Genomic DNA, 10,296 nt, shown 5'->3' on the forward strand with positions numbered 1-10,296 from the left:
AGCACTCTCCATCAACGACATGGACAAGAATTTGGCAAGTCACCACACTTTGCTAAGTATCAGAGACATAAAAATACTTAACCTATCTACTATATAAGAGGTTGCTGAAGACTTAAAAGAGATAGGTTATATGAAGAGGTTTTTTTAAACTATGAAGTGCTATATAGATTTTAGTATTAATTGGAAGGTAAATACTATTATAAGAGACAAAATCTCCTGGAGGGTAGTTTCTTTATCAACCTTCCCCCAGTGTCTAGCAGATTTCTGCCCATGTTTGTCTAACTCTTAATTCTTGGTCATGAAAATGGTAACAATAAGGTTGACAATGATAATTAGGGAAAATATCCGTGGTATTGGAGAAAATGAATTAGGTAGATGGAATAAATTACGCTGAATAAAAAGGGGTTTTTTTGAGTTGGAGTCTCATTCTGTCACCCAGACTGGAGTGCAGTGCCATGCTCCCAGCCACCGCAACCCTGACCTGCTGGGCTCAGGTGATCCTTCCGCCCCAGCCTTCCAAGTAGCTGGAACCACAGGCGCGTGCTACCACACCTGGCTAAGTTTTTGGTTTATTATAGAGACGAGGTCTCGCCAAATTGCCCGGGTGGGTCTCAAACCCCCCGCGGGCTCAGGCAATCCACTCACCTCAGCCTCCCAAAGTGCTGGGCTTACAGGCTGAGCCACCGAGACCGGTGAACAAAAGTTTTAAAAATACTCAAGATAAAAACTGAGTCCCTGAATTGAAGCTAATCATCTATCAACAAAATATTTAATATTATAGTAGTCCAAATTCCATTATGCTACTGGGCTATCCACAGTTTCACTAAAAGTTTGCAGAAGATTTTACCCCCTTGGGAAATCATCTCTAACTTTTAAAGAACATCAAAGGGGAATGAGATTAGCTTTAAAACTAAATTTTCTGGAAGGCATCTATACCATTTTAGCAAAAATATACCTGTATTTCCACACTCTGGATGCAGCTAGGAGATTTACACTACTGACAAAGTTCTTATACATCTCTGAAAAAGAAATAGAAATCTTTGCTACTTCAAGTATGCTCTGTGGTCCTTTAAAAATGAATGATACTCTTCACAGGAAACATGGTGCCTTAGCACGTGTGTTTTTACCCTAACACTTCTTTCTGTAACTAAAGGCAATTTGCTGTCAAATGTTCCTGATTTCTTGCCATTTACCAACACTAGAAATTTTGCTAATAGGCACATAGAATGTACAACTAGATATAATTCCTGCTGAGTTGAGTGGGGGGGAGGAGTTTCCCCCACAAAACTTTCAGTAAAGCATGTTGTGAGAACTGCAATAGACAACCCACAAATTCCAGCCACAAATCCTGCAAACTGTACCACTGGGAAGCAGCACTTTAACGGATGGTCTGGTACTTCCAAAAGATAATGTCACCATGACATTTTCAGTCTTTTAATATCCTTTTATGGAGTCCCTTTTGTATCATCCTAGAGCTGGGGCCACTTGAGCTGGAAGAGCTGAAATGCATTATTGTTGTCAGCATGCTTTGTTTTGCCTAGCTGACTGGGCCTTCATGGGATAATCCCCAGGTTCTTAGTGGGAGGCATCTTGCTGTCCCTGCCACTGCAACAAAGATGCTGCTTGTTGTGAAATAAGAAAATGCCCCTTCTGCCATGGCTCTGTCTGCGGTAAAGAAATGTGTACCTATCAGAAGTCCTTCTGGGCTGAACTGCTAAGCTCTTTCCATATCACCCTAGAAGTAACAGAGGGCAGCAAAGCTCCCCAAGTCCACACCTCCCTTATGGACTCAAATGGGTACTCTTGGCCATTTTGTGTGTGTGTGTGTGTGTGTGTGTGTGTGTGTGTGTGTGTGCGTGCGTGCACGCGCAGCATTTGCCTATATGTATATATATGAGAGGTGACCCCAAAATACCCAGAATTTATTTATAAAAAATTGTGTATTTATTCTTATATGTTTAAAGTTTAGTCACCTTCAAAGTACTCTCTGTATGAGGCAATACACCTATCAGGAGCTTTTCCCGCTGCTCAAAACAGTTTCTGAATTTGTTAATTTTGTGCTTTTGCCATTTTTTGGTTTCGTCTCTTCCATGTCAGCAAACATTTCCCTTTGAGGACTTTTTAAATCTGGGGAAACAAAAAAAAAGGCTCTGGGGGCGAATAGGGAGTGTGAGACGCAGGCAGACACTGCTGAACACTCAGCGAGGTGTGGGCAGGTGTGCTGTCACGGTGGAAGAGCCTATTGCCTGTTTGCCACAACTTGGGACGTTTCTTCTGCAAATCCTGAAGCAACCTTCCCCAAACTTCCAGATAAAAACTTCGGTTGACAGTTTGATCCAGAGGATAAAAATTCCAAGCATACCACAAGGGGTCTGCCCTCCAAAAAAAAGAAAGAAAAGAAATAAAATAATTCTGGATTTTTAGAGGTCCCCCTTGTATATACATTATATACATATACACGTGTATATGTATATTTATTTGGTATTGTATTATTTGGTATTGTATTTGGTATTGTATTATATATACATAATACAAGGTGTCTAACTAGGTTGTCATATAAAGGACTATATTTGAAACTGAAAATCACCTGTGTGCAGGAAAGAACATAATCAAATTAAAGATAAACATTTTACATTTTAATTGGTCATTTTCTCTCCTACTTCATTACAGCAGTTATTCCTTTAGACGATGACCCATAATTTCAATGGCATAATTATCTCTTAGTCATAGCTCTCTCAATTACTTATCTTCATCTCTTTCTTGATCTATCCATAGATGATAGAGAGAGAGAGAGAGAGACAGATAAATTTTGTATTAGTCAGAATTCCAGAGAAATACCATTGATAGAATGTGTGTGTGTGTGTGTGTGTGTGTGTGTGTGTGTGTGTGTAAGAAAGAGAGAGAGATTTATTAGAAGAAACTGACTCATGCAGTCACAGAGGTTGGCAAATCCTAATCTGCACTGTGGCAGGCAGGCTAGAGACCCAGGAGAGCCATTGGCACAGAAAAAGTCCCAAGCAGTCTTCTGGAAAATTCCCTCGTGCTCAGGAAGCTGATCATTTTAGTCTGCCAAAGGCCTTCAACTAATTGAATGAGGCCCACCCACACTATGGGGGATGATCTACTTGACCTAAGTTTACTAATTAAAATGTTAATTTCATCCAAAAACCTATAAGTTGACACATGAAATTAAGCATTACAGATATAAAATGATCTATATCTATTGATATATAGATTTATCTCTTGTGCTCTCTCTTTTTCTCTTGCTCTGGTCAAACAGACCTGAATCCAGATTCCTGCCCCAACAATTAGGTATGACTTGCAGCATGCTACTGAACCTCCACAAGGTTCAGTCGCTTTCTTTATGCAATGGAAATACTACAAATATTCCTTTTTTCTTTTTTCTTTTTGAGTTGAGGTCTCACTCTGTCGCCCAGACTGGAATGCAGTGGCACGCTCCTGGCCACCGCAGCCTTGACCCGCTGGGCTCCAGTGATCCTTCCACCTCAGCCTTCCAAGTAGCTGGAACTACAGGCATGCGCTGCCACGCCTGGCAAATTTTTGATTTATTGTAGAGACGAGGTTTCTCCAAGTTGCCCAGGTGGGTCTCGAACCCGCGGGTTCAGGCAGTCTACTCGCCTCAGCCTCCTAAAATGCTGGGATTACAGGCTAAGCCACCGAACCCGGCCACAAATATTTCTTAAGGTCATTTTAAGAATAGATGAGATCACATGTATAAAGCGCCTGGTACCAGGTTTAAAACAGCAAGTGCTCAAAAAACAGAAACTGTTATCCATTCATCCAGTCAAATACTTATGCATCTCAATTCTTTCCACTTCTCCCCCTCCACGGCTACCACCCTGGTCAGGTTATACTGACATGTCTCATCAGGATTTGTTCAATAGTCTCCTAATTTATCCTTATCCCTGGGGTAGGTCAAGGAAAACCCGACAGGTATATTGATGTTTGAGTGAAGCATGGATATGCCTGGAAAGAGTTTCCCTGGGAGGCCACAGGAGCAGCGAGGACAAAAGAAATGTCCAACAGCAGGGCTGTTCAGAGAGAAATCCAGTTCTCTGAGTTTTGGAAAATGCTATTCCTTTTATTCTGCTCAACAATGTGAAAATGTTCTTGATAAGGATTCTTGACACAATGAAAGTGAAATGGGTTATTTCTTTTTTTCTTGATGCTGGGTCAATGCAAAACATGGGGCATGACCTGTGAAGGGAAAGTGTGTCAGTTGCAAGGAGAGTATCACCCAGAGAGAGTGCACACAGGGCTCCAGGCTGCTCTACCATCAAAATAAAATGTTGACTTTTTAAATATTAAAGACGAATATTGCTACTGAATCAACATTAAGGCAGGTGGACACCGGGATGGATTCTCTCACTTTTCACAGGTTAGTCTAAATAGTATTTGATCCTTCCTGCAAAAGCCTTGGACTCCTTAGTGAATGAGACAGGTGTACCAAGGCTTAGTAACCCCAAACCTGTCATTTTAACATCTCAATGTAGCCGGGCTCGGTGGCTCAGCCTGTCATCCTGAGCCTTTGGGAGGCTGAGGTGAGTGGATTGCCTGAGTCTGCGGGTTCAAGACCCGCCTGGGCAACTTGGCGAGACCTCATCTCTACAATAAGTCAAAAAATTGGCTGACTGGGCGTGGTAGCGTGCGCCTGTAGTTCCCGCTACTTGGGAGGCTGAGGTGGAAGGATCGCAGAAGTCTAGTGAGTTGAGGCTGTGGTGGCCAGGAGTGGCCACTGCACTCCAGTATGGACGACAGAGTGAGACTCCCACTAAAAAAAAAAAAAAAAAAAAAAAAAAAAAATCTCAATGTAAAAGGACAGTGGGGTGAGTCAAATCGAAACCCTTAACCAAATCTACATGACAAGAAAGCCATCCCTGTCGCCTGCCTGTGGGTTGTAAGGGAAATGCTGACTCCATAACCTCCACGTTTGCCTGCACAAAATCAAACTGGCTCTTGACTGATTAAAGCTCTGGGTTTGATGATAAGAAGGATTTCCTTTTTTTTCACAGAGGACTTAAAAGAAGAGGGATTGGTATCTATGGACAAAATGTTTCTAAAAAGCAGACAGAAAGGAAGAGGGTTCTAACCCCAGGCTGGAAGCCTTCTGGGGCTGGGGCGGGGGGGCGTGGCAAGGAAGTGGGGAGCAGCAGCATCCGAGGGAAGGAGGGACGGGAAAAGCAACGAGGCAGAAGCCTCGTGGGCAGCCTGGCTGGGAAGCCTGCACCTCAAGGGGGACCAGAAAGCCCCCAGGACACCGTGAGGGGTAGTGGCCAAATGCTCCCAAGTGGAGAGGAAGCTGAGCACCGCCCTTCCCTCTTGCAAGCATGGCGGTCACCGGCTTTGCAAGCCCCGGCCTGGCTCTCGACGGCCTTGCAAACGTGGGCAACCGACACGCAGGGATCTTGTGTGTCGTTCCTCTCATCAAGGCGTCATCACTAAGCAGCTTCACAGAGGAGGCCTGCCAGGCCTGATGCGTGTCTCTGCCCCTGGGCTTTACAAGACCTTACTCCGAGAGGGTGGTGTCCCTCTGAACTTCTCAGGACGCCCACACAATGACACAAAGAAATTGGGGTGGAACCACTTTTTTTTGAGCTAGGACAGAGATAATGATGCTTCCGTTATACAACATTTTCAGGAGTTTATTTTGGTCCCTTGTAAGTAAGCATACATTGTTGAGCAGAACTTACATGGCAGCACTTGTGAGAACTGGAAACTTCTTTGCTATAGTTTTCTCACAGGAAAGATTCAGTCATTATGCTCGCTGCATCTCTAAATATAACATTGCAACATTTAATAGCTAGAGTCTTGAAAAGAGCAAGTCACTTAAGATGCCTTTAGAAACGTTGTTTCTCATAGGAAACACAGTTTCTGCCCTCCCCCCAAGTTCTCCCTCTTCCATTAGCAAGAAACCCCCACTGTGGAATGAGGATCTCCTGAACTGTTAAAGATCATAATAAGTCAAGCCAGGCTCGGTGGCTCAGCCTGTCATCCCAGCACTTTGGGAGGCCGAGGTGAGTGGACTGCCTGAGCCCGCGGGTTCGAGACCTGACCGGGCAACTTGGCGAGACCTCGTCTCTACAATAAATAAAAAACTAGCCAGGCAGGGTAGCGCGCGCCTGTAGTTCTGGCTACTTGGAAGGCTGAGGCGGAAGGATCGCCGGAACCCTGCAGGTCGATGCTGGGGCGGTTTTGAGTGTTACTGCCCTCCAGCCTGGGCCACAGAGTGAGACTCCAACTCAAAAAAACCCCCCATAAATCAGAGTCATTATTTTGATGGTTTCCAAGAGAGATGACTCAGGAAAACCACATCAAGATTTTGGAAAAGAGACCCACTGGCGTCTGAATTTACTTTGGATTCGTTCCTCACAGCCCTGACGTCATCTCCCCGTCAACCACTTCTTAAAGGAAGGCAGCACTGGCCCCCCTTCTCACTCGTGGGTTTCCCAGGGACAACGACGCGCGCATCCAACCCTCTAACTCAGATGTGGTCGGGTAGCATGGCATATTCAGCTCCAAGTTCCCATCTCCTGAGGGAAGACAACACATTTCCTATCACTTAGGAAACGCCATATTATCTGCATTCTTGCTGGACTCAAAAGAGCAAGCCAGTGTTTATCTTTGCCTTTCTGTGTCTCCTTTGCCCACCTCTACTATGTCCTACACACACATCCCATTACTTTTTATAAAAACCATAAAAAAGGATTTTCAACTGCAAGTTAATAATCCCATAAACCTTTCTTCATTCAAATCGTTTGCGTCTTGCAAATATATTTTAAAAATATCCTTATGTCTGAAAGTTTTGCCGTGCATTAGAGTTTAAACAAATAATTCGCATATTATACATTTCCTTCAAATTTCGAGATAAACTTCTCCAAATATCCTAAGTTCTGCCACCACCATCTTTCCTTTTTCTGCCATCTTTTTCTGCTGGCGCATACAACCCGCAGCTATAAAGGCACCCCCACCCCCACTACCACCACCATTTGTTGATTGGAAGTGCAACCTGGCTGCATCTACTCTTACTTCTCCTTGGAAATTGCCCTCGCTAAGGTCACTCACCACCTTGTCGAATCAACTCAGTGATTGGTCCTCACTTGACCTGGCCTCTCCCCTCCACGATTCTTCCTATTCTCATTTGACACGCTCTCACACTCTCCCTGGGCAATCTCCGTCATACCCTGGGCTTCACATCTCACCAACAGGTTTGTGGTTCCTCAATCCGTGTTTCCAGTTCCAATAGTCTCCTGAATATCTCTACTTGGGGGGCCCGCAGGCATCCCCCACTCAACAGGACCCAACTATGTTTGGATTTGTTTCAGTTTCTCCTTATGAACCTGGTGCTGTTCACACATCCCTCCCTTGTGGGATCACATGGTTGTGAGGGGAAAAGAAGGATCGCCCAGGGCCAGGCATGGGCTGGAAGAAAGTCTATGAAAGCCACAACTGACATCCAAGTCAGGGGTGTGCGCAAAGCTATGAGTGAAGTGGGAAGTGAACTCTGCGTGCCAGAGGGGGGAAATCTGACAGATGCTATAAGCAAGGGGACCCAAACAAACCAGGAGTCTGAGTGCCTGGAGAATGAGAGCAAGACAGGAAGACTTGGAAAAAATGTTGGAAAATGCACAGTGAACTGAAACAGGCCATTATGTACTAGAAAAGTGTGCAGGTTGGGAAGGAACAGTCAGTGCTTTACAAAATACTCTCACTCTTTTATTTCTTTTAAGTAAACTGTGCTATCTCTATAAAGACTTGCATGTCATAGAGTTGGACAGCTAGGGAGCCTGATCTCAAAGGAGCCTGATCTCACTGGCTTCAGGTCCTAAGTCATTCCTGCACCTGTGCTCCCTCTACATTTAGGGCAATCCATATGAAGTGGCCAAAACTGTGACCCCTAAAGTGAGGCTGATATTTCAGCTGCGGTTGTACCCCGTTGTAATGTTCGCATTGTCCGTTCCCTCCCTGTGTCTTTGACAAACATCTGACTTCAGGAGGCTCTTGCTATTTCTTAGTAGCACTTCCTTGGGTGAAAAGCAGCCAAAAAGGAATAGAAAGAAAAAGCTGATACACTACTTATAGGGCCAGGTGGATTCATTTTGCGCTGGGCTCACTACTTTTATGATTCAGGCTTTTTGTTTAAAAATATCTGATCAAGCCAGGCTCGGTGGCTCAACCTATAATCCCGCACCTTTGGGAGGCTGAGGTGAGTGGATCGCCTGAGCCCACGGGTTCGAGACCCGCCTGGGCAACTTGGTGAGACCTCATTTCCACAATAAATCAAAAAATCAGCCGGGCGTGGTAGCGCGCACCTGTAATTCTGGCTACTTGGAAGGCTGAGGTGGGAGGATCGCCGGAGCCCAGCAGGTCAGGCTGCAGTGGCCGGGAGTGGCCACTGCACTCCAGTTTGGGTGACAGAGTGAGACTCCAATTCAAAAAAAAAAAAAAATATATATATATATATATATATAAATATATATATGTATATCTGATAAAAAATGTAAAGTGTTCAGCACCAAAGTCAATCGTTACAAAAGAAGAGATAATTTCCTTTTGTCTTTCAATGTGAGTTTTTAAAGTGGCAGCTTTGTTATTAGGTGCCATGGTCTCAATGTTTGTGTTCCTCCAAAATTCATATGTTGAAATCCTAACACCCCCCCTCACCAGTGATGGTATTAGGAAGTGAGGCCTTAGGGAGGTGATTAAATCATGAAGATGTGTCCTCAAAAAGGAGATGAGTGTCTTACAAAAGGGACTCCGGAGAGCTGCCTTGCTTCTTCTGCCAAGTGAAGACACAGCGAGAAAGTGCCATCTGTGAACCAGTAAACAGGCCCTCCCTCACCAGACACTGAATCTGCCAGCACCATTGATCTTGGACTTCCCAATCTCCAGAGCTGTGAGAAATAAATTTCTGTTATTTACGGGGCCACCCAGTTTATGGCATTTTGTTATAGCATCTCAAATGAACATGAAGCGTACTTCTTGGCAACCCAATTTATTTTAGAGCACGACAGGCTATGACTCTCAAATAAAATATTTGCCAAGTGGCAGTTTAACAAAACAGAACAAAAAACAAATGCTGAACGAAGCACCAGTTTAAAAAAACAAATTACAAATTGAATACAAACTAATTACCAATATTTCCCTGATGGATGCTTAGGAAGGCAAACACAGTTTCACTTTTCTACTGCACTTCATACATTACAATAATTTATAGTTTACAATGTGCTTACAAAGGCAGTGATCTTTAGAAGAACCGGCCATTATACTGCCTAGATTGTTTACAAGTACAGGAATGTAGGGTGAGTGTATGTAATGAGCAATTCTAACTGAATCTTTTTAGAGGAAAGTTGGACTGCTATACAAATTGTTTGAAGTTAAATTATATTTATCTTTACACAAAATACATTTTAAAATTAAATTTACTTCACTTTTTAAAAACATTATAGATATTAGAGTTATATTACAGAAGCAACAGAAAGTAGAAACAACAACAAAATAAATTACATGACCTAATATGGCAACTACTATCAATTCCCTTATGGTCTTTTTTCATAAGCGTATATTTTACATGGTGGTGACATACAATTCCATTGAGCAGATACAACACAGCTTATTAAATTGCTCTCTCGTTGTGCCTTACATTCCTCCTGATTATAATTTTCTCTTATAAACATTAGCTTTTCAAAATGCATGATGGATAAAAGGCAGAATGTCATTGTTTTTATCCTGGAAGAAAGATGTCACCCTTATGTATCCTACACAAATATAAACCCAAATTCACTTGTGGACCATTTTTGAATGCATGCCCTGATCTCCTCTGTCCTCCAATGTGGTTAAATACATGTTTCCACCACTAAGTGCCATTAGGCCTGAAATGGCTCTGCTCCAAAAGATCTGGGATCCTTTGTGTTAAGTGTTGCACACACAAAAAATGGCAAGCACCTGCAACCGTAATAGAATACAGCTCCATTTATCCTCCTAATTGCTTAATAAAAGGACAGATCATATTTCTAAAACCTGAATGCCCATCTCAGAGTAGCGACGAGCCTGGGTTTTGAAGCCAGGCAGGTCAAAGCTCTGGTTTTCCTCCTTGCACCCATGGACGGGACAGCTGCCCAGTTCAACTCCAGCATTCACACTGGAATCGCTATGAATGGTGCCCTCTAGAGAAGGCCTACCACGCTTGGTACATGTGTAAGTATAGAGTCATTTACCTAGACCTTGATGGGAATGCACTCCTGAGTTAGTGTAAGGTAGCTGCCGAGGCTGTGGGTA

Source organism: Carlito syrichta, unplaced genomic scaffold, assembly GCF_000164805.1.
Source record: "Carlito syrichta isolate Samal-C Ts95f unplaced genomic scaffold, Tarsius_syrichta-2.0.1 Scaffold306748, whole genome shotgun sequence".
In the NCBI taxonomy this organism is placed as follows: Eukaryota; Metazoa; Chordata; class Mammalia; order Primates; family Tarsiidae; genus Carlito; species Carlito syrichta.